Source organism: Rhinolophus hipposideros (assembly GCF_964194185.1).
Source record: "Rhinolophus hipposideros genome assembly, chromosome: 17".
Lineage (NCBI taxonomy): Eukaryota > Metazoa > Chordata > Mammalia > Chiroptera > Rhinolophidae > Rhinolophus > Rhinolophus hipposideros.
Genome location: NC_138063.1, coordinates 33742311 through 33767746, shown reverse-complemented (window position 1 = coordinate 33767746; position 25436 = coordinate 33742311). Strand labels below are relative to the sequence as shown.

The 25436-nt window shown below is 36.6% G+C and overlaps 1 pseudogene across 1 annotated transcript; it reads left to right on the top strand.

Annotated features, from left to right (window-relative positions):
- The first annotated feature begins 274 nt into the window (after window positions 1-274).
- Window positions 275-15434, top strand: LOC308509841 (KH domain-containing RNA-binding protein QKI-like; annotated as a pseudogene). Its single transcript has 3 exons — window positions 275-349; window positions 2265-2377; window positions 14552-15434. The product of its transcript is annotated as a KH domain-containing RNA-binding protein QKI-like (transcript).
- The last annotated feature ends 10002 nt before the right edge of the window (window positions 15435-25436 follow it).

Genomic DNA, 25436 nt, shown 5'->3' with positions numbered 1-25436 from the left:
TACTGGAGGTCGGTGCCGTCACAGTGGTGAAGGCGCCCGCTCTCCTACGCCGACCTGGACTGTCTGGAGCCACAAAGGCTCTCCCTGGAAACAGTGAGCAAATGAAGTGGCTGAGCGCGCTGCTTCCTGCCGGCTCCCTTCGCCCTGCCCTCCCACGCTGTGCAGCGACAAGGAGCCCCTGCTCACTGGAGAGCGCGTGCTGCCCCCCAGTCCGGGTCCTTGGAGCTGCCTCTGAAGCTGGTCTGAACAGGCCGTGTATCGTTTGAACACAACCATGCTTTCAGAAACGGACTGCAGCGAATGTAGACAACCAGTGAACAGATACGTGTGTGTCCTGCGATTGACAAGAGTATAAGGGGAAACTCCTATGCTACTGCATTTTTCTTGGTCTGCAAACATGCCAGTCGGTCTTCCGCAGCCGCTTCCTTTTTACTCTCTGCGAGGGTGTTTACTTCATAGTCATGGAGGTCAGGAAGCCAGTATTTATGTACCAATGGAATCTTGAACTGGCTTCCATGCCTAGCTTTCATTTTCATAGATTGTTCCTCTAAATAAGTAGACACGTGAATGAAATGAGTTTTACTATAGTGTCACTCATTAAATGCCTTCTGAATTATATGCCAAAAGTATAAGGCAGGGAAAAATGCAACGCTCTATCGTGGTTTATGTAAAGGAGGCTTAATGTAAAGGAGGCTTCCCCAGCACCAGTATTGAAATTGTCAGATTGTTTGGCACCCTCAGGATTTTACCATGGTAAGAATTTATGACAGGGAGAGGTATGCCTTCTGTAAATTGAGAAATGGCATGTAGGACATGATAGTAGGACTTAATGACATGGCAGCTTTAGCCACAGATAAATTTTGAATGGATAATACCTGCAAGTTGATGGACCTAGGAATTCATTTCTTTAAAACTATCTGTGCCTAATCACCTCTTGAAAATTTTTCTTGTACCTCCAGGAGTACATACCAGTATATTTCCTTTTGAATACCTCTGATCTCAATCCCTGCACTTTATAATGTGAGAATTTCATACAACCAAGTATGTATGACTGTCATGCAGGGCGTCCGGCGGAGTCTCTGGTCCCGCTCCCCACATAAGAACGCAGGACATGGTGAAGACAAAAAGGAACACCCACGGAGCCGTAAGTAGGGGAGTCATATCACTATATTCTCACCGGCGGCATCCGCCTCTCTGAAATCCGCTCTTGCTAGCCCCCATTCCTTCCTTGCTAGCGTAGCCACAGCAGTTATATTACTGGCCAATGGCTTACAGGTTACAGCTGACGGCCAACTAGCCACAGCTGATGGCCATCTGATCACAGTTGATGGCCATTTACTACCCAAGCCAGTACCTTTCTACGTGGGGCCGAGAGCCTGGAAACTGCCTTTTGGGGCTTTGTCCCCACAATGACTCAAATTATACATTTTACATTTTTTTTGTAATAGGGCTCCTAAATGCAAGCATACTGCGTTATCTAGTACTCAACTCAAAATAAAAGTTAAAAAGGCAATTTATTTTTTACAATAAAGGTAAAACTAGCTGTGTTAGACTCTAAAAAGGACTTTCAGGGGCAATTTAGCCTAAAGGGATTTTTAAAGACATAGTTCACATACCATTAAATTCACCCCTTTAAAGTATACAATTCAGTGGTTTTGAGTATATTCGGAAAGTTGTACAGCCATTACTACTGTCTAAGTCCAGAACACTTTCATCACCACCAAAAGAAGCCTGGTACCCACTAGCAGTCATTCTCTACCTCTGCAGCTCCTCTAGCCCTGGCAATCACGAATTTACTCTCTATAGATTTACCTATTCTAGGCATGTCACATAAATGGAATCATACAATATATGACTTTGTGTGTGACCTCTATCACTTAGCACAATGTGTTCAGGTTTCCTCCACGTTGTAGTATGAATCAGTACTTCATTCGATTTTATGGCTGCGCCTAAATGGATTTTTGTTTTCTGCACTGACTTTACATCTAACACTACATCCACACAGTGTTTCCAGTGAGTGCTTTCACTATAAAAATTCACTTCTTTCCTAGTCTATGCAAGGTGTTCATTTTCTAAGGTATTGTTTTAATCAAAAAGTTAAAGCTGAGTCCCTGCCACATTTGCTTTCTAGCCTACAGGAATGGAGAAAAGAGAATGGAGAAGCATAACTAATGGTTTAAGATAAAATTCTAGAAATAGCATTCAACAATTTCACCCACACCCATTGGCCCCAGTGAGTCTACTGGTCACACCTGTTTCTAAAGGAGACTGGAAAATGTAGGTTCGTGGGATCTGTTGGAAAAGAGGAGGAGAATGAATACGGGATGACAGTCAAGTCTCCAACACGCTTTATTAAGAATGAGGTACCTTGCAGAAGGTATTTGCATGAGGTTAAGATATCACACTTCTCTCATTTCTCTGACTCTTCTGGACACTGGATCTTTTTGCATCACATGTCCCCTGAACTATTCACTGTGTCCAGGAAAAATGAAGTACTATGATTGGCCAGGACTTAGCCATACGCCCACCTTCGAAGCCAAGAGGATAGGGTCTATTACTAAAAGAGAAAAAGCTTGCTGGATAAAATAATAACACAAGCAACTACGGACCTCTTTCCAAGTATTGAAGATAAGACCCAGTTTCCTTCTCTCCCCAAGTCGAAAACTCCCATAAAACTTATGCCATGTCAGTGGGCTTATATTTTGATATAATGTGTTATCAAATGTTCGTGGATTTTTATTTTGTATAAATAAATATACCCATTCTCTTCTGATGGCTGTGTGGTTAAGTTTAAAGAACAGACACTGAAGTCAAAGACACCTGGATTCAAAAGCAGTTCCACCACTTAATAAAAATAATGTCACCAGTATTGATCACCATATTGCATGCATGGTGCTTTACATCGTCTGCTTCTCACACAAACACTGAAAAGCACATGTGTTGCCAATTTTCACATGTAAAAACAGAATCACAGAGCAGTTAATTAACTTGCCCAAAGATAGCACTGGACCCAGAAACAGAGCCAGCTTGATGTTTAACCCTATAGATTTGATCACTAGGATAAATTGCTTCTCCATGTTCCCTTGCTTTGAAAGTGCCTACAGAAATTTTAGTTTGCAATAATATATATCATTTCAGAAAGAAATCTGAGACTTTTGACAAGTTACTTATCTTTTCTGGGTCTCACATTCTTTATCCATAAGCTTAGAAAGTTGTGACTAAAGAATTTCTTGTACTTATTTCTTGTATTTCTTTCATATGAAGATCTGAGAGTCTAATATTCTTCCCACTGCTATGAAAATGCACTATGTTAACAGTAGATGGTGCTATTGAGCATTGGCTTTCAAAAACAAAGCGGTTCTTTTTGAATAATGTCAAATTTTCAATTAGAGTTGACATACAATATTATATTAGTTGTAGGTGTACAACATAGTGATTAGACATTTATATAACTTATGAAGTGATCACCCAGATAAATCTAGTACTCATCTACCACCACACATAGTTATTATAATATTATTGACTATATTCATTATGCTATACTTTACATCCCCATGACTATTTTGTAACTACTTCTTAATCTCTTCCCCTTTTTCACCCAACCCCCAACCCCCTCCCATTTGGCAACCTCCAAAATGTTCTCTGTATCTATGAGTCTTTTTCTGTTTTGTTTGTTTGTTTTGTTCTTTGGATTCCACATATAAGTGAAATCATATTGGATCTGTCTTTCTCTGTCTGACTTACTGCACTCAACATAATACCTTCTAAGTCCACCCACGTTGTTGCAAATGGCAAGATTTTATTCTTTTTTATGGCTGAGTAATATTCCATTGTATATATGTACCACCTCTTCTTTATCCATTCATGAAGGTCGCCCATGTTGCCTTCTTATCTTGGCTTATTTAAATAATGCTGCAAAGAACATATGGATGAGCATGTCCCCTTGAAGTAACATTTTGGGTTTGTTTGGTTAAATACCCAGAAGTGGGATTACTGGGTCCTTCTATGTCTCTCATTATAGCTTTTGTTTTAAAGTCTATTTTTTCTGGTATAAGTATTGCTATTTCAGGTTGTTTTTTTTCATTCCATTTTCATCAAATATATTTTTCCATCCCATTACTTTCAGTCTCTGTGTATCTTGATCTGAAGTGAGTCTCTTTTAGGCAGCATATGTAAGAGTTTTGTTTTCTTATCCATTCAGCCCTCCTATGTCTTTTGATTGGAGCATTTAATCCATTTACATTTAAAGTAATTATTGACAGGTATGTAGTTATTGTGATTTTATTCATATTTTTTATCTTTTTTTTCTTCTTCGTTTTAAAGATGTCCCTCTACAATTCCTTGTAATATTAGTTTGGTGGTGATCAATTCCTTTAGCTTTTCCTTGTCTGGGAAGCTATTCATCTGTCCTTCAATTCTAAATGATAGATGTAGGGTAAAGTAATCTTGGCTGAAGTTCCTTGTTTTTCATCACTTCGACTATTCCCTGCGAATCCCTTCTGGCTTGTAAAGTTTCTGTTGAAAAAGCAGCTGACTGTCTATGGGAGCTCCCTTGTAGGTTACTAACTGCTTCTCTTGCTGATCTTAAGATTGTCTTTAACCTTTGGCATTTTAGTTATGATGTGTCTTGGTGTTGGCCTCTTTGGGTTCATCTTATTTGGGACTCTCTGCGCTTTCTGAGCTTGTATATCTATTTCCTCTACCAGGTTAGAGAACTTTTCCATCATTATTTCTTCAAATAGGTTTTCAATTCCTTGCTCTCTCTCTTCTCCTGATTCCCCTATCATAAGTGTGATAAAAAAATATGGTGACTGCTGCTGCTGAGTGCCATCCAATGGAAAGGCAGGTATCTTTAATATGGGAAGTGGCGCATTGAACCTTAGTAACAATGTGTGACAAGTTTCAACTTATTTGGTGCAGTCAGCCGGTGTGAGCTATGGTTGAGAGAAGGCGTGTTTTAAAGTGTGCCGTTAATCAAGGATCACAAACAATGCATTAACATGAAATTTTGTTTCAAACTGCAAAAAAGTGCTAAAGAAACACATGAAATGTTAGCATTAGTTTATGGTAATGCTGCAGTGACCATGAAGATAGTTTATAAGTGGTATGAGTGATTTTCTAGTGGTTGTAAATCGGTTGAGGACGAAGAGAGATCGGACGTCCTTCAACATCAAAAACCCAACAGAATGTTGAAAGAGTAAGCAAAATAATTTGACCAAACAGGCAATTGACTATTAGGGAAATTTCTGAGGATCTGAACATCTCTTATGGTTCTGTTCAAAGCATTTTAATAACAGATTTGAACGTGAGGCAAATGAGTGGTAAATTTGTTCCATGCGTTTTGACTGTCAAACAAATACAACAGAGTTTGTCAATTTCATTGGAGTTGCGTGATTGTGCCACTTCAGATTCCAGCTTTTTAAGACGTGTCATCCCAGGAGATGAAACTTGGTTATGATCCTGAGATCAAAGTTCGTAGTTCTCAGTGGAAATCACCCATTCCTCCTCGTGCAAAAAAAGCATGTCAATCAAGATATAACATTGGGGGATATGTTCCAAGACCCCCAATGGATGCCTGAAACCATGGATAGTACCAAACCCTGTACATATGCCACGTTTTTTCCTATGCATACTGTTGTCACGCAGCAACCTACCTGTCTGCCCCCTTGTACCTACCTCTAAAGAAAGGAGAATCTGTGAGACTAATCCTTTCAGGGACTTTGCTTCACCTTTGTGCTTGCACCTTATGTTTCCCTGTTTGGCCCCAAAGGATGGCTGGTTAGCCAATGATGGTAAGATTCTCCACGGGGGAAACAACCTAAGCCAGGTGCAGCCTTTTGGGGACCATCAGGAGAACCCACGGGGTTGATAGAGGTGGGCATAGACCCCCCACCTTCCCCCAGCTAAGGAGAGCTTCTGCCTCTGTGGCTATATTCCTTCCCATAACCTACTTGGGAAGAGATTCAATGATATGATAACAGTTCTCCATCTATTCACATCAGTAAGTTTCAGCATAAAGATTTTGTCCCTTGGCGCGGTACATCCTGAGACTTACGGTTCCGCTGCTTGCAGGCAAAGGTGATCAGTTTGAATCAGTTTTCTAGTATAATGTATGAAATTCACAGACCGTGGAGAAAACAATGTTACTTCCTTGTGTGAACATAAATAAAAGCCACAAGGTGGCCCAATTTGGGGCTCTCAGTCCTTTGAAGCTGTGAGACCCTTGGCCCCTAGTGCATAATATCTTGACTTCTGTTTTTTTTCTGAACCCTTCGCCACCCCTTCTCGTTCTCTCACTGCCCGTGTTGCGCTGTATGCGACAACATACATACCTATGATAACATTTAATTTATAAATTAAGCACAGTAAGAGATTAACAATAATAACAAATAATAAAACATAACAATATACTAATAAAAGTTGTATGAACGTGGTCTCTCTCAAATACCGTATTGTATTGTATTGCACTCACCCTTCTTGTGATGATATGAGATGATACAATGCCTCCGTGATGCAATGAAGTGAGGTGAATGACATGGGCATCGTGACATAGCACTAGGCTGCTATAAGAGTTACTTGAACAAGCACAGTAATACTGCAACAGTCGAGCTGATAATCAAGAAGCTACTAACTGACTAACACTGGACAAAGGGATGATTCACTTCTCAGGCAGGACAGAGTGGGACAGTGTGAGATTTTATCACATTACTCAGAACGGGGCACAGTTTAAAACTTATTGATTGGTTACTTATGGAATTTCCCATTTTATATTTTTGACTGCAGTTGACTGTGGGTAACTGAAACTACAGAAAGCAAAACCACGGAGAGGGGGGCCTACTCTATATACTTACTTAAAAATGACATAATAGGCTAAATATATAGTATGCCTTCATCATGTTTATGTGGCTGTCCATCTTCTCTTTAATGCCCTCCCAAAAGTAGAAGGCAGAACTCAAAATTTCAGCTTCTCGTATAGCTAAGACATTGTCATTCAACTTGGGTTTTTGTCAGCTAGACATAAATGTGCAAAAATCTAACTGAAAGTGGGAGCGTCACCATAAAGATGTCAGTTTTCACCATAATTAATCTAGAGAATCAATGTAATTCTAATCAAAATACCCACAATACCCACAGAGATTTTACAGAATTTGACAAACTAATTCTAAAGTCCGTATTTAAGAGCAAAATTGTAAGAATAATTAAGATAATTTTGATGATGGATTTTAAAAAGTACAGGGATTTATTCTACTAGCAAGCAAGACCTATTGAAGTTACAATACAATTACTAAAAGACAGGGGTAGACAAATGGAGCTAATGGAATAGGATAGAGAGCTACAAGATAGACCAACTTGAAACATGAACAAAACAACATAGAAAGGACAGATTATTCAATAAATCCTGCTTTAATTATTGGTTGTGTCTATGGAGCAAAAGTCCAATTTGTTTTCTGTCACAGCATTTAAAAAATCAGGTCAGATAGAATAAAGATGCAAATAATAACATGCTTATTATGTGCTTATTATGGTTTTAAGCATTTTAAATATGCTAACTCATTTAGTCTTCATAACAACCCTATGAACTAGATACTATTGTATCATTCCCATGTTATACATGAGGAAACTGAGCCACTAAATTTCTCCAGTCCACAGAGCCACTAAATAGAAGAACTGTGATTTGAACTCAAGTGATCTGCCTCTTGAGTCCCTGTCTGGAACCACTACACTAAACTGCTTCCCTTTCACAAAAGAAGTAGGCACAGATTTATTAAATAAGATTCAAAAAGTGCAAACCATGTCAGGCAAACAAAACAGCTGAAAAATAGGCAAGTGACAGAAAGTCATTTCACAGAAGAGAAAAACTAAATGGCCAATAAACATTGAAATACCCTTGAAGTTAAACAAACAAACAAAAAAAGTGGACAAAGGATATGAACAAACGGTTCTCAAATATATATATATACAAATAAGCACATGAAAAGATGTTCAACATCATTAACTATCAGGGAAACAAAAACCATAGTAAAATACCACTTCATACCCACTAGGATTGCTATATTCAAAAAGACAGAGAATAAGGAGTTTGACAAGGATGTAGAGAAATTTGAGCTTTCATATACTGCTGGTTGAAGTGTAAAGGGGTACAGCTGTTTTCCAAACTGTTAAACATGAGAAACTGTTAACAGCATGAGTTTCTCATGCTGTTAAACATAGTTACCAGACAATGCAGCAATTTTACTCCTAAGAGAATGAAAACATACAAGGTTAGACAATTAAGTTTGCCAACTAATCCTAGAAAAAGTGCTACATACCTCATTGCTGAATATCACTAAGGTCACCATCAAAGTACACCCCTTGGGAAGCTATGCAACTATGCCAGTGCCTAGTCCACCCTTCAAAACAATTTTGGAACTCTTTTCCTGGAATGGCCATCAGAGCTCTCGTCGTATTACCCTTAATGTCCTGAATGTCATCAAAATATCTTCTTTTCGATATTGCCTTTATCTTCAGGTAAAGAAAGAAGTAATTGGGGGCCAGATTCGGTGAGTAGGGAAGGTGTTCCAATACAGTTATTTGTTTACTGGCTAAAAACTCCCTCACAGACAGTGCCGTGTGAACTGGTGCATTGTCATGATGCAAGAGCCATGAATTGTTGGCGAAAAGTTCAAGTCATCTAACTTTTTCCTGCAGCCCTTCCTGCACTTCCAAATAGTAAACTTGGTTAACCGTCCACTCGGTAACAATTCATAATGAATAATCCCTCTGATATAAAAAATGGTTAGCAATATTGTTGCAACAAGTTCACGAACTTAATTGTCAGACCTTGTATGTCCACATAAAAGCTTATACACAATTATTCGTAACAGTATTGTTCATAAGAGTCAAAAAGTAAAAACAATCCAAATGTTCATCAACTCATAAAGGAATAAATAAAATGTAATATAGCCATGCAATAGAATATATTTGGCAATAACAAGAAATGAAGTACTAATACATACTACAATGTGGATGAACCTTAAAAACGTACTAAGTGAAAGAAGCCAGTCACAAAGAACCACGTTTGATTCCATTTATATTGAAACACTTGAATTTTCGTCAATGTCTCTATCAACTCCCTCTAATTAGAACACATTTTCCTTAAGGCTTTAATTGAAGAAAAAATGAGACCCACTCAGAATAACTCAGGTACAATAAGGGGAAAGTAAATTGTTACAATATAGACTTTTCATAAAATCCAAGGGCAGAAACTGACACACAACTAGGCTTGATGCAAACAGAAAAAGAAATGCTAGACCCAAAGTTCTTTCCTCAGTCAGGGTTTTTATTGTTATTTTCATCTCAGCCTCTTTTCTTTTATGGAGTCCATGCGTTTTCCTAAGACTCTCTCTCTTTCTCCTCTCCTCCTTCTCTTTCTAACACACACACACACACACACACACACACACACACTTTACTCATTTTGCACCATATTTAATATGATGTCCAAACCTCAGTTCTGCATGATGGAATAAACTATTTCCTCTGTTAAAGATAAAAGAATTAGTTGTTTTAAGTGTCCATCCTTGCTTCAATGGTCATTGACAAACAGTTGTATGCTATAAAAATTATTATGCGACGGGCAGGCAATGAAACCTGTATGAAACTTTACTTTAATCCTACCACTACTTCTGCATTTTCCTCTTTTCACCTGATTAATTCTTATTCTTGCAAGATTCAGCTCAAATTTTATATTCTCATGAGGTAGAATTCTCTGACCTTCAAGTCTAATAAGAAGATCTTCCTCTACATGTCTCATAGCATACTTTAATATAGAATTGATACCATTGTAATATAATCATTTGTTTTTGCATCTGCTCCCCCATATGAATTTCATGTTTTGTGAGAGCCAATAGGCACATATTCTATCACCCATGTGAGTGAAGTGGAAACCAGTATGAAGTTTCCTCAATAAATTAAAAATAAAAATACCATATGACCCAGCAATTCCATTTCTGGGTATTTATCCAAAGAAAATAAAAACTAATTCAAAAAATGTATGCATTCCCATGTTTATTTTGCATCATTATTGACAATAGCCAAAATATGGAAACCTAGGTGTCCATCGACAGATGAATGGTTAAAGAAGATGTGGTATATATACAATGGAATATTACCAAGCCATAAAAAATGAAATATTGTCATTGATGACAACATGGATGGAACTAGACAGCAATACACTAAGTGAAATAAGTCAGACAGAAAAAGACAAATGCCATATTATTGCCCTTAAATGTGGACTAAAAAACAAATGAACAAATAAAACAAACAGACTCATAGATACAGAGAAAAAAACTGATGATTGCCAGAGGGCAGGGAAGTGGGGAAATGGGTGAAAAATGTGAAGGAGAATAAATGGTACAAACCACCAGTTATAAAAAATAAGTCATGTAGATGTAATGTACAGCATAGGGAAAATAGTCAATATTATCATAACTCTGTATAGTGACAGACGGTTATTAGAATTATTGTGGTGATCACTTCGTAAAGAATAGAAATGTTGAATCACTGTGATGTATACCTGAAACTAATATGTCAACTACTGTAAAAAAGATCAATAAGTGAAGGATATAAAGAGAAAAATTAAAGAAGTTTTACTTGGTGGTTGTGTAAATTAATGTCGCACTTTTGAAAAGTAATTTGGTGGCATGTATCAAGAGCTACGAAAGTGTTCATAGTCCTGCATGAACTGATTCCACTATGGAGAATTCGTGTCATTTCCTTTCAGTCAACAAATATTAATTGACTACTTTTTATATGGTAGGCACTGCACTAAACTCTAGGATTTAGAACAGAGCCGGTAAAGACCTGCCGTAATCAGGTCATCACTGAGAAGTTTGAACCATATGGGCTGCTCTCCATGGTTCTGAACCATACTTAACCCTGTAAGACCAAAGACTAGTTCACTAATATCTCCTGTACAATCTTTCCCCAGAATTGTGAAGCAGAGTAAGAAGAGAGGGTAATAAGAGAGAAATGTAGAATACAGAGGAAGAAAAATCATTACAAAGGCATAGATACTCCAGATTCAGGCAGAAAAAGGAGATTTATTTTGAGATTCTTTTCAAATAGTTTCGGCTGCGAAGTTCTACAGCAAAGGAAACAATCAACAGAGTGAAAAGGCAACATACAGAATGGATGAAAATATTTGCAAATTATATATATGATAAAGGGTTAATCTCCAAAATATATAAGGAACTTCTATAATTCAATAACAAAGAAACTAATAACTAATATAATAGGCTAAGGACATGAATAGACATTTCTCCTAAAAAATACAAATGATCAACAGGCATATGAAAAATTGCTCAACATCATAAATCATCAGGAAAATGCAAATCAAAACCACAGTGAGATAACACCTCACACCTGTCAGGATGTCTATTAGAGGGAAAAAAAACACAAGTGTTAGCAACGATGGGGAGAAGTTGGAACCCTTCTACATTGCTGGTGGGAATGCAAAATGGTGCAGTTACTATAAAAAAAAAATACTATGAAAGTTCCTCAAGAATTTTAAAATAGAACTATCATATGATCCAAAAATCTTACTCTGGAAATGTATTCAAAAGAATTCAAATCAGCATCTTGAAGAAATATTAGCACTCCAATTTCATTACAGCATTATTCACAATAGCCATAAAGTGGAAACAACCTAAATGTTCATTGACAGATGAGAGGATAAAGAAACTGTCACTTATACATACCACATAATATGATTTGGCTTTAAAAAGAAATTGTGCGATATACAACAACATGAATTAAGTTTGAGAGCGTTACGCTAAGTGAAACAAGCCAATCACAGAATGACAAATATGCATGATTCTCCTTACATGAAGTATCTAAAATTGTCAAATTTATAGAATCAAAGAGTGAATGGTGGTTGCCAGAGGCTGAGAGGAGAAAAAAATGGGGAGTTGCTAATCAGTGGGCACAAAGTTTCAGTCAAGCAAGATGAATGTGCTCTAGAGATCTGCTGTACAACATTGTACCTATAGTCAACAATAATACACTTAAAAATTACAAATAAAATTTTAATTTATTAAAAAATAAAATCAATAAATAAGGTAGATCTCATGTCAGTGTTCATTAAAATAAAATAAAACTTAGTTTACTTTAGAAATAAAGAAAAATTGTTTGCCTAATATGTAAAGCTAAAACGGAAAGAATTAAAACAAAAACCGGACAAATCTTTTTAATAGTTGATAAAACAAGCAGAAAAAGATACAATCGTTAAAGATATTTAATATTTGAATAATACAATTAATAAAATGAACCTAATTGTGATATATAAAATATAGTACATTCAACAACTGCAGAATACACATGATTTTCAAACCCACATGGAACAATTATTCAAATCAATTGTATGTTAGGTCATACATCAAGACTAGCCAAATGTCAAAAATTACAATTATAGAGACTAAAACAAGTGTACAATAGAGACAATTTAACAAAGCAAATGTTTATTTTTTGAATTTTTAAACAACAAAACAGGTCAAAGTTACAAACACAGACATGAAAAAGAGAACAAAAAATGCTAGAGACATTAAAAAGATAATAAAAAATGAATTACTTTATGTCAATATATTTGAATATTTAGCACCTTTGTAGAGAATTGATTTACCATATATCTGTGGGTCTAATTCTGGATTCTTTATTCTGTTCCATTGATTTATGTCTATCCTTATGCCAGTACTGTACCTTCTTGATTACTACAGCTTTATAGTAATTCTTGAAATCAGATCATTTAAGTCCTCCAAGTTTGTTCTTCTTGTTTTAAAATTACTCTGTCCCATAGCACCTATCAATAAATATTTCTTGAATTAACAACATTAAAACAATTAATTTGGCTATTCTAGGTCACATTTTAAAATAATCTTTAGATTGAGATAATCAATTTCTACAAAAAGAACCCCACTGGAATGGTGATTGGGTTTGTGTTCCATCTATTGATCAAGCTGGGGAAATTTTAGATTTCAACAATATTGAGTGTTGTAATCCGTGAACATACTGTATTTCACCATTTATTTAGGTCTTAAATTTCTCTCAGCAATGTTCTGTACTTTTCAGTGAGGAGGTCTTGCACATCTTTTGTTAAATTTATTCCTAGGGATTTAATGTTTTGTAGTAATATTGTAAATTGAATCTTTTTTTAAACAATGTCCAACTGTTTGCTACTAGCATATAAAAATATAATTGACTTTTGTATATTGACCTTGTATCTTATGACCTTGCTAAGTTTTTTCATTATTTCTAGCAGTTTTTTCTAGCATTTTATAAGTAAATAATCACATAATCTACAAATATAGATAGCATTAGAACTTTCTGATTTTTTATGCATTGTTTTTCTTTCCTTTTTGCAATGACTAAGACCTCCATTACAAGATTGAATAAAAGTGATCAAAAAGGATGTTCTTTAGTTGGCCCCGAACTTTAGGAAAACAGTCAGTATTTCACCATTGATTATGTTCATGATTCAGATGTTAACTGAATTTCACATCTATTGAAATTTGTCTAATATTTTTTCTGCACTATTGAAATAACGTTACTTTTATTTCTATTCAGTTAATATGATGAATCATACTGATTGATTTTCAAATGTTATATCAATTTGCATTCCAGGGTAAAACCCTACTTGATCATGATATATTATCCTTTTTTATATTGTTGGATTTGATTTACTAAAATTTTATTAAGAATTTTTGCATCTGTTTTATGAAAAACAATTTTATTTTTATAATATATTTGTTATATTTTAAAAATAATATAATGTTGGTTACATAAAACAAATTGGTAATTGTTCTTTCCTTCTTTGTTTCTGAAAGAGTTTATGTAACATTGGTGATATTTCTTCCTCAAATATTTGAGGATTCACCATTAAAACTGAGGTTTTCCTCATGGAAAAGTTTTTGATTTAAAAATCAGTATATTTAATAGATATAGGACTATGCAGTTTCATCTATGCCAATTTTGGTAAGTTATATTTTTATAGGAACTTGTCCATTTCATCTAATTTTTCAAATTTATTGGCAAATGTTTTAATAATATCTTCTTATTATGTTAATTTCTGTAGGATCTGTGATGATAATTCCTGTATCGTTCCTGTTACTGATAATCTGTGTTATTTATTTTTTCTCTTTGATTTGTTTTCTAAGGTTTGACTGGTGAATAATGTAAAATCAGCTTTCACATTTATTAATTTTTTTCTACCATTTAGTGTTTCGTACTACATTGATTTCTGCTCTTAGGTTTATTTCCTCCCTTCTACAATTTTGGGTTTTATTTTGCTCTTCATTTTTTAAGATTATTAGGGTGAAATCTTAGATCATTGATCCTAGACCTTTCTTCTATTTAATATAAGAATTTAAGTATTCTGGTAAAGATGCCATGGGAGGTAAATGCTGTGCTTGCATTCTCTCATAATCACCTCAAAATTACAACCGAATTGCAGAACAATCATCATTGAGAATCACCTGAAGTCCTACAACTTCAGCTAAACTGAAGTCCTATAACTAAGGATATATAGAAGAAGCCACTTCGAGACTGAAATTTGCAGAGTACAGAAAGATATGTGCAATGACACGTTAAATGGCAGTACAGAGAAAACGAGTGCAGAATTGCCTGATGCTATGAAACCTATTGTTCAGTTACAAGAGAAACTTTTTGTGCTTGGAAAAGAATACCCAGATTTTAATTTTGTTGGGAGAATCCTTGGACCTACAAGACTTAGAAACAGCTTGAAGCAGAAACAGGATGTAAAATAATGGTCAAAAGCCAAGATCTCAATGAGGGATTAAAGAAAAGGAGGAACAAAATAGAGCCAAGCCCAATTTGGAGCATCTCAATGAAGATTTACGTGTATTGATCACTGTGAAAACACTCAAAACAGAGCAGAGATCAAACTGAAGAGAGCCATGGAGGAAGAGAAGAAATTACTGGTACCTACCACAGGGGGAGAAGATAGCCTGAAGAAGATGAAGCTGATGGAGCCACGATTCTGAATGGCACCCACCTACAGAAACGCCAACATTAACTCATCAGCCCTTGCCTTTTCTCTTGCAGCAACAGCCCAGTCTGCTCCAAGCATTATTACTGGGCCTGCACCTGTTTTCCCTCCAGCTGCACTGTGTACTCCTACGCGAGCTGGTGCTACCATAATGCCTTTGATCAGACAAATACAGACTGCAGTCATGCCAAACAGAACTCCTCGCCCAACTGCTGCAATAGTTCCTCCAGGGATGGAAGCTGGTTTAATCTACACACCTTATGAATACCCTTACACATTGGCACCAACTACATCAATCTTTGAGTATCCTGTTAAACCTAGTGGTGTATTAGGTGTGGTGGCTACTAAGGTTCAAAGGCATAATATGCATGTTCATCGTTACCAAAGGATGTGACTGCAGACTGAGCTGCCACCAGCAGATAACCTATGACCTTCTTACCTCTGAACTCTTCAGCCAGTGATGAGCTGACCATGCCTCCTGCTGATCAGTTCACTGGTCATCACCTTTACTTGCTTGTTGTCAGTTGAGCAAGCTGAGGCACTTCTCCTTAGGTCTTACCATCTAACCAAACAAAAGACAAAGAAATTATTGTCCTCTAACTTAGCTTTTGGTTCTTTTTTTTTTTCCTGTTTGGGTGAAAGTGGTTCTAGAAACTGCACTGAATACTAATAAAGCCATAAGGCCCATGTCTCACCCTAAGTGGACAGTAAGAAGGCCTCACTTCAGAAGGGGAGACAGATGGCCCTTAACTACTCAATGACAGAGGCAGTCACCATGAGAAACTCCTGGGAATCTTTTCTTCTCATAGCGAGTCCAATCTCTCTGAATGTATGTGTGATGATCCATCATGCATGAACCTTTGGTCAGGGAAGTTATTGGTGAAGCGATTTCAAAAAATATTCAAAATTTGATATACTGTTTAGTTACTACAGTGACCTCAAAGGGCAGAAGTTTGCAGCTTTTTTTATTTTGCCTGCCAAAATTCGAAGTATTAGAAGTGTGCCACGAGAGAAAAACTTAACAAGGAATTTTGAAAAGTAATGCAAAGAACAAAACAGCAACACTATTTTAAAACAGAAATATCTGAGTTAAAATTACGGAAACTTTATTGTATACCTCCTTAAAAAATATTCAAGAACAAGGTACATGCATATCCAAGCAATGTGACACATGCATTATGTGTCATATTAGTGGGCAAACTGTTCAAATTTTTTTTAACTTTCCCTGTCTAAAAAAGAATTATTAAGGATATAAAAGCCATGTTTGCCTTTTTGCTGTATGGATGGAATGGAATTGTAATAAAAGTGTAGTGCATTGAAGCACATGATCAAAAAGTAGATACTTTTACAATACAAGGGTGCTGGTGCAGAAAAAATACATATTTTTGGAAATGTAGCATTTTATACTTTCAATATTTATGTTATAAAAAAAACGAAGAAACCCTTTATTTTATTAAATGATTTTTTTCTGGTCGTTGTCAAGGAAGAACAGAATTTAAAGCTATAAATTTTTCTCTGAGCAATGTCTTAGTTTCATCCCCTCCAAATGAATATCTTGTATTTTCATTGTCCTTCAGTTTAAAATATTTTCTATTTTCCTGTTACTTTTTTTTTATTTGACACACAGATTACTTCAAAATTTGATGTCTAATTTCTAAATATTTGAGGTTTTCAAGGTTTATGGACTGAATGTTTGTGGATCCCTCTCTCCAAATTCATATGTTGAATCCCTAACCCCCAGTATAGTTGTCTTTGCAGATGAGGTTCTAAGGAAGTAATTAAGGTTAAATAAGGTCCTAAGGATGAGTGAGGCCCTGATCCAGTAGGATTCGTGTTCTTATAAGAGACCCCAGAGAGCTCTCTCTCTTGCTGTTTCACTCTCACTCTCTTCGTGTATCCATTGAGGAAAAACCACGTGAAGACATAGCAGAAAAGTGACCATCTACAAACCAGGAAGAAAGCACTCACCAGAAACCAAAGCTGCTAGCACCTTGATCTTAAACTTCCAGCCTCCAGAACGGGGAGAAAATAAAATAAAATTTCTGTTTAGTCCACTGAATCTGTGGTATTTTGGTGTAGCCTAATACACCAAGATATCTTGTTTGCGATTTCTACTTTACTTCTGTTGTAGTCAGATAACATGAATATGATACTTTCATTAGATTTTTTTTTAATGAGTAGACATCTTTGACTCAACTTTCATGAGTCAACATGAATTTGAAAAGAAATTTGAATGATACAATTCAAGAGAACAACTCTGTAGCTGTTAGGCGTAGTGTTCTGTCAATATCAGATAAGATAGTTGATAGTTTAGTTCGAGTCAACTATGGTGACAAATACTTTTAAGAGTTTCCTAGTATTTTTAGGTAGTTGATTTTGTTTCAGCTACTTCATTTCTATATGTAAGAACTTAATTAGCTTCATATTAATTGGTGATTCTTTGGTTTACATTTTAGACTGAATCCAAGTCACACACATTAGAAAATGTCCTCTCTCACATCTCCTGTCTGAGCCGTTTTTCTCCGCCTAGACAAGCATTTAGAAATTAATGTGCTAGCTTTGTTTTCTGCTGATGGGAAGTAGTAGTGACACTGCAAATATAGGTTTTGGCTGATATCAGCTTAAAGTAAACATGTGAATAAGAGCAATACTTATAAATATGTAAAATTTAAATAGAAGTTATGCTATAACAGTAAAATGACAGGAGCTATGGTTCTTATTTTTGGGAAAAACACTTTCACAGAACTTCTTATTATCTATTTTAAGGGTCAGCACTGACTGTCTCTGGGAAGAAAATTGAGACAATTGTTTGGATAATTGAATTCCGTTTTCATCCACGTTTTCTACTGATCCCACAGTTTCCAAAAGGAAGCAAACAAAGAACAACCAATTTAGTCATAGTTATTTGGATAGTTCAGACCAAAGGAGGTTATTTTGTTTGAATTATATGGTTTGCTTTCCACAGTTAATCATTCTACCTGGCCTGTGTATAGATACTGTCTTAAGGTTGCTGGAATGGAAAAAGCAAATAAGTACATTTTCCGGAAGGTAAGATGACTCAGCTCACTCATTTAAACTCATCCTGGACTTTAACAGACCTTGCACAGGGGCGGATGGGTGGCTCAGTTGGTTGGAGCACGTGCTCTCAACCACAAGGTTGCCAGTTCGACTCCTGTAACGGATGGTGGACTGCGCCCCCTGAAACTAACAATGGCCACTGGACCTGGAGCTGAGCTGCGCCCTCCACAACTAAGATTGAAAGGACAATCATTTGACTTGGATGGAGCCGATGAGTCCTGGGAAAAACACACTATACTGTTCCCCAATAAAAAAAGTCCTGGAAATACACACTGTTCACCAATAAAGTCCTGTTACCATTCCTCAATGAAACCTTAAAAAAAAAAAGCTGTGTTTATAAAAACACCAAAGGATACAAAAATGTTAATATTAATAGTATCTGTGATCCAAAGTTGGCTGTGAGTATTTATTTATTTTTGTTTGCAGATTATGATTTACATATCCAAGCAATGCTTTAGAGATTATCAGAAGACAGAATCTCTGATATAGTCTTCCTTTTTCACATCTCCAGCAAGTCCCTTAATCTACATATACCTACATATACCTACATATACCTACATATACCTACATATACATATACCTCATTTTTTAAAATGAAAATTTTTCATTGTAAATATCCAAACATTATTATATTTACATTTGTCCATTGGTTTGAAATTCTGAAACATTAGGAAGTGTAATTTCTAAAAAGGCCTAGGATCTAAAATTCTCTGCTGATACTTCAAAATATACAGTAAGGTTATGGAAATGTTTGCTTAATTCTTAGAACTCCAAGTAGAAAACCTTGAATAATGATAGCTGGCACTTACAGAGCATTTACCAAAGGTTAGGCAATGTTCAGAGTGTTCTATGTGTATTATTAGTTCATTGAAAATTCACAACTCTAAGAAGTGTGCCCTATTATTATCTTCACTTAACAACTAAGGAAACCAAGGCACAAAGAAATTAACTCACCCACAAAATCCAGTGCAGTAAGCGATAGCATTAGAATATAAATTCTGATAGTCAGGCTCTGACTCCGTAGTCTCATCTATTATATGCTATGTGCCTTCTGTTGCCATGACTCTTTATAATGTATTTTGACTTGATAGATACTTCCTAAGTGGATCTGAATTAAATTCTTAATAGTGTATTTGAGAAATAATAGAATTGGCATTTTCTGAAAAAGACCACAAGGTATAAAGAATATTAACTTGAAAAATAGTATTCAACATTTCTACTCTAGTTTGAGGAATAACTGGCACAAGCCCTAAATATGATATGAACATATCATTTTTATGATATGAGAATAAACCAGAATAAACTTACAAAATGCACCTGCCGTTCATGCTTTTGAACAATTGCGTCAATTTCCTGATCAAATTTCCCTTTGGACAATATTATGCACCACAAAACTAACTCTAACCTTCCAAACTATACAGTCAGCCAGAATGTGAAATATGGGACACAGTCTTTGTATTAGTTAAAATAATACAAAATAAAATGCAAAAATAAAATGCAGAGATCATCACTGATACCCACTAAATTCATTGGCCTTACAAAAACATTTGATACCCCGAATTTGGCAGTCATTAAACAGGTTTGGGATCCAAAAATTTCAAGAATATTCTAAGGTTTTTACAATGCTATATTTGGTCCCACAAAATGTGAAAGAACTTTGGAAAATATAAGATAGTACTGAAATACAAAGTCGTGTTTTTTACCATTGTCAGAATCTGTAGGCTTCTCTATTCTTCAACACCAACAGATTGAAATCTGAGAGTACACAATTCTCCTTTCATCCATTTCAGTGCCATTCTGGAAGGGACAGGAGACTCTCACTCTTTGCACAGCCTCTTTGCATGCATCTGTGCATAATCTCAGCTGCTCTGCTAAATGCTGTAACCACTGTTCAAGGTAGCACTGTCAGCCCTTCCTCTCCCCTCTGGGTATTTTAGCTCTGCCCTCCTATCATGTATTTCCCTTCTCCTCAACCTACATGCATTCACTAGCTCAGTCCTGTCACCCACACCCCCATCCGTCACTCGGAGCAAAGCATCCACAAGTGATACTTTGGAGGCATTCTACCCACACCCAGGATGTGACATGCATGGGATGAGGTTTTCATCCTACTTCTGAAAGTCAGAGAACACTTCCTGAGATGTTTCTCTGAAAATTGATAATAGGTTTTCTTCCAGAAAATTGCAGGGCAAGTTGAGCTCAATCTATTTTAAGAAAATACTCTTGAAATTTCAATTTTTGAGGAGCTGAAAGGCTACATTTCTGGCTCTGCAAGTTATTCATATCCTCAAATTATATCCTGAGGTCATAACATGGGATATTTTATACTAATGCTTAGAAATATGAATAAGATCAAGCACAACTTTGCCGTCATTTTAGAGCTGTGAGGAACATGGTTCCACAGAAGACCTCGGTTCTGTATCAAATTGTACCAGCTAAAGTTTTCAAATAGATTCCACAATTCTACTATGGGACCTAATTTTTCATCCAATTTTGGGTTCACATTGACCAAAGGGCAAGAAGGGATATATGCAAATCTAATATGCAAAATAGAAGAAAAAGCTATAATACTCCAGCCAAGTGGTAGTGTAGCCTCGGCTTGGTTATCTCTGATGATCAAGTACCAAAGCCAAGATCTGATCTACACCTTGGCTTGAGCGGAATCACGCCTCCTCATGACCTCAGCTTTTGACTGCATTTGCTTTCCAGAGCAATATACCAAGGGTGCCAAAAAAATGTATACAAGTGGACGTTTTGGTCCACGTTGCTTAAGCAGTAGTTCCCCGTAATCAGAGTGTCTCGATGCTGATGGTAACCACTTTGAGCACCTCTTGTAATTGCAGAAGTCAAACATGACTTGTATTCATCTTTTGTTATTGGTATATATTGAGTATTACAATTTATTATTAATAGTTTTTTCCTCTCTTAAAATGTGTATACATTTTTTTGGCACCCTCTGTATAATGAGAAAGCTACCTCATATTTGAAGAGAGCTCACTAGTTATTCAATAGTGTTTGGGGATTTTGTTGGGTGTCCGATGGACATGTGTCCTGTTTGGGAGACCACCTCAGGGATGCTGTGGATGCCTGGTCATGGCATTGTACACCAGAGGCTGGACATTAATGAATGACAACTATAATTTTATGTGTATAATGTGATGGCTCGGTGTGAGGTCGGGGTGGTGGTGGATGGGGGGAGGGGAGTTCACGGTGTGAGGGATGTAAAAAAAAAAAAAAGAGAGCTCACTAGCTATTGTGTGCCTTTATAATCTGCTCTTCTCTGGTCTAAAAACACACACAGTCTTTAGCAGTTCTGTTTTTATATCATTCTAAGCTCCCTCTCCATTTTTCCCCTCACTTCTCTGAGAATACTTTCGTTTGTCTGTGTTCCTCTAAAAATGCAGTGCTTAGAATTGAACACAGTGTTCCAGATGTGATCTGAGCAGTAAAAGTACAATGCAACTGTTATCTTTCATTATCTAGAGAGTGCACTTTCTTTTTTGAAGGTCACTTGACAAATAGAAGTTAAAAAAAAAAGTTTTACGGTGACTGCAATGCATGTATCAGGCACTCCAAAAGTATGCCTGGATGTTGTTAAATGAAAAGCCAGCATGTTGTGTGTGTGTGTGTGTGTGTGTGTGTGTGTGTGTGTGTGTTTAAGACAACTTGAAGAATATGCAATTAAAGGTTTATGGGACATTTAATTTTGTACTCATACTCTCAGCATATTTGATATTTAGGTTTAACAGATATTCTACCCTTTTAAGGAATAGTTGCATTAGCACTAGTAACCACTTTCATTTAATTCAATTTTAAAGAAATTTATCAGTGGCTCAGAAGTGACTCTTGCCTGAAAAGAATTCCACCAGATAGGACTTATATAGAGCATGAATGTAATATGGACCTTGGCCAGCTATTGTTGTATGGGGGTGAAGGCAGCACTTATTGATATCATGGCTCTTCAAGGGAACAAAGGTGGGTGTTAGTTGTGGAAGCATCCCAAATAGGCAACTGTCATTACCTATTTTCTAATGTAAATATGAATCATGTACATATATACATATATATATATATATATATATATATATATATATATATACATATATTTAAGATTTTATTGGGGAAGGGGAACAGGACTTTATTGGGGAACAGCCAAGTTGTTCCAAGTCAAGTTGTTGTCCTTTCAATCTTAGTTGTGGAGGGCTCAGCTCATGTCCAGGGCAGGGGTATAGCCCACCATCCCTTGTGGGAGTCATGGAGTCGAACCGACAACCTGGTGGTTGAGAGCCTGCGCTCCAACAAACTGAGCCATCTGGCCACCCGGAAGCTGAGCAGCAGCTCATTGACTTCATTCTAGTTGCGGAGGGCACAGCTTGCTGGCCCATGTGGGAGTCGAACCGGCAGCCCCATTGCCCACAGCTCGTGGTCTAACCAACTGAGCCACCTGTCTGCTCCATATATTTATTTTTTTTAGCTGAGGAGATGTTTTGGCGAAATGGAGAAATGTTTTCTGTAGTAAAGGTAGTGATCAGATAAAAGATTGACTATATCAAAATACTCTTGGGCAGACATCAGACAGAGTTAAGAATCACCATTTTGTCCAAGCAGGTGATTGCTGGGAGCAAGATGTAAACATTATTTTTTCACCATCATCTCCCCAGCAGTTGATACAATGCTTGACAAAGAGCAGACCCTCAAAACACTTGGACAGTAGATCAAGAAAGGAGGAAGGAAGGCAAAGCTGGAGGGAAAATTTTTCACGATTACTTTAATATTAAGAACACCAGATTAAAGACCCAAATATTGGTGCAGGATGTGGTCTCTAAAATCGTGTCCAATCTCCTTGTTTTAGATATGGTAACTAGAGACACAGAAGAGTTAAATAACTTGTCCAGATTTATAATATCTCCGTCTAGTTAGTTACCTCGTCATTCCTAGATGTTAACTCTTAATTCTGAGCTCCTTATATAACACTTAGTGGAGTTGCAGAAGTAAATACCAAGAAAAGGCCCCGGGATCTCACACTGTGGCCCCAGCTAGTTACCTTAGCATGTCTGGATTGGAGGAAGCTTGAAAAGAGGTCTTAGCAACAGACCTGGAAAAAAAAACCCTGGGATTTAAATAAGTGATGAAAAGCAAGGCATGGTGGAGCAATTTGATCCTGAGTACCAGACTTAGACTGAGCAATTGACATATGCTGTTGTTTCCTTACTGTCAGTGGCCTGGGTTTCTCTGCACGCACACACCATAGCCCCCTCTTTAGAATAACCTGGGTTAGACTGAAGTAGATCAAACTCAGAGACAGGAGTTAGCACTCTCAGAGACAACAACTTACCAATGGAAATCGGAGGCCATGGCAGCACAGATGAAAGCATGCTTCTCTCAACACCAGTGCTGGAGGATGGTAATAGATATTATCCTTGGAGTAAAGAAAAAGTTCTACAGCCAATCTTTGGAAAATGTTCCATTAAACAGGTTTCTTCACTGCAAGACTTTGCAGGACTTTTAATATGTGAATGTGAGTTTTGAATTTTCCAAAGGTAAATTGGTTCTCAGACTTTGCCAAACTTACTTGACCACTGTTAAATTAATGAAACAAGGAATCCGTTACACAGGTGACGCTAAGGCCACGTGAGCCTAGCAAATGCCTCAAAGTTACGAAATCAAAACCTAAGGACAACCAATCACAAACAGCCACCTCGTCTTTATGCTACAGCCAATCAAATAATTTCCTTTCTTTGCTTCCACACTTTCTCTGGCTCCTGTCTGCTGAGTGCTCTTAACTATTTCTGGAGCTGCCCTGTTCCAATCGATTTTTGCTCAAATAAACTTCAACTTTTCAATATGCTTCAGTTATCTTTTAACACCAAAAACCTCCTACATTTTCTTAAGACTTAAAGCACTTATTTTTCCAAAGAGTACACTTGGGGAACAATGTTTTTCAAACTTGTTTTTGCTCTGGCTTCAGTTAGGGAAATATTTCATATCAGAAACCAGTACTGATATACTTGTAAAACTGAAACAAATGTTTCATAAAACAATACTTACCTTTCCTATATGTCCTGTACGTATTTTCCAGTCTACTTTCCTTTCTTTCTAATGTATTTTTTATTTTGAAACTCACTAAATTGATTTCACAATCTATCCATGGGTCACAGCCTCTAGTTAAAAAACACTGCTTAGCAAATACTGGTGTATGATTTAGCAGTTTCTCCTCCTCTGTATCTCTTTACTCTTCCTTTTACCTATGGGCTGTGCAATATTATTGACTAAACCTAGAATGAATTCAAATAATAGAGTGGGGTTAAATAATCCCCATTTATTTTCATTACAGTCATATTGGAGCATACCTTGAAGGAAGCATAATTGAGACAGCCTGGAAACAGAGTGATCACAGTAATTAAAAAGATCTCAGCCTCTTTGCAAGACACCTTTTGACCCATGATGTGAAAGACACGAACCACAACTATCTTATACTCTAACATAGTAGACATGCTATTAACAAGAATGAGGTATTAATTTGCAGCAATTTTTAAGACCTATTGTTCAATGAATAAAGGAAATGTACAATGTTGTATACAGTATGCTCCCATTTGTGTCCAAAAGGGTGGTTATATATACATTCATATGCTTGGTATGCATAGAGTATCTCTGGAGTATAAATTAGCCAGAATGGTGTGTCATTGGTTGGGGCTACTGTGGAAGGGACATTAATTTTTCACTGTGTATCCTTTTATACTATTTTAATTATTCACCATAAACATATATCATTTTTCAAAAATAATAATATACTACTAGATGGATAAATAATCATATTCCATGAGAGGTGGGAAAATCTGAAAAACCAAGAGACTTCCAGCATTTGGTTTTGTAAGTCACTGTTAGTAATGAAATCTGCAAGAAATAAAAGGAAAAGTCCAGGTTCAAATCTTAAAGATGTATGTATGTGCTATAGTGATTTTATACATTCTGTTTCTTTCATTGGACTTGGACTTATTAACTAGAACCATCACCACCTATGGTGTGCATTCTCTATTCTACCTCTTTCCCCAATACATGGCTTTAAAAAAAATACAGGAAGAGTGTCCCAAATATGTTTTCTCAGAATGATGCAGTTTTTCCATTTTACCTGCAACAGAATAGAAGTGTCAGTGGTGGAGAAAAAAGGAGAACCTGAACAGGAGAAATGCCCTAGGGGGCAGGGCTCCAAAAGGAGAAAGTAAGAAGGAGGCTGGGTACCAGTACTTTGGATAATTCAAGAGGGATAGCAGCAGTGGTTTTCAAATTTTAATATCCATGAAAATCACCAGGGGTTCTT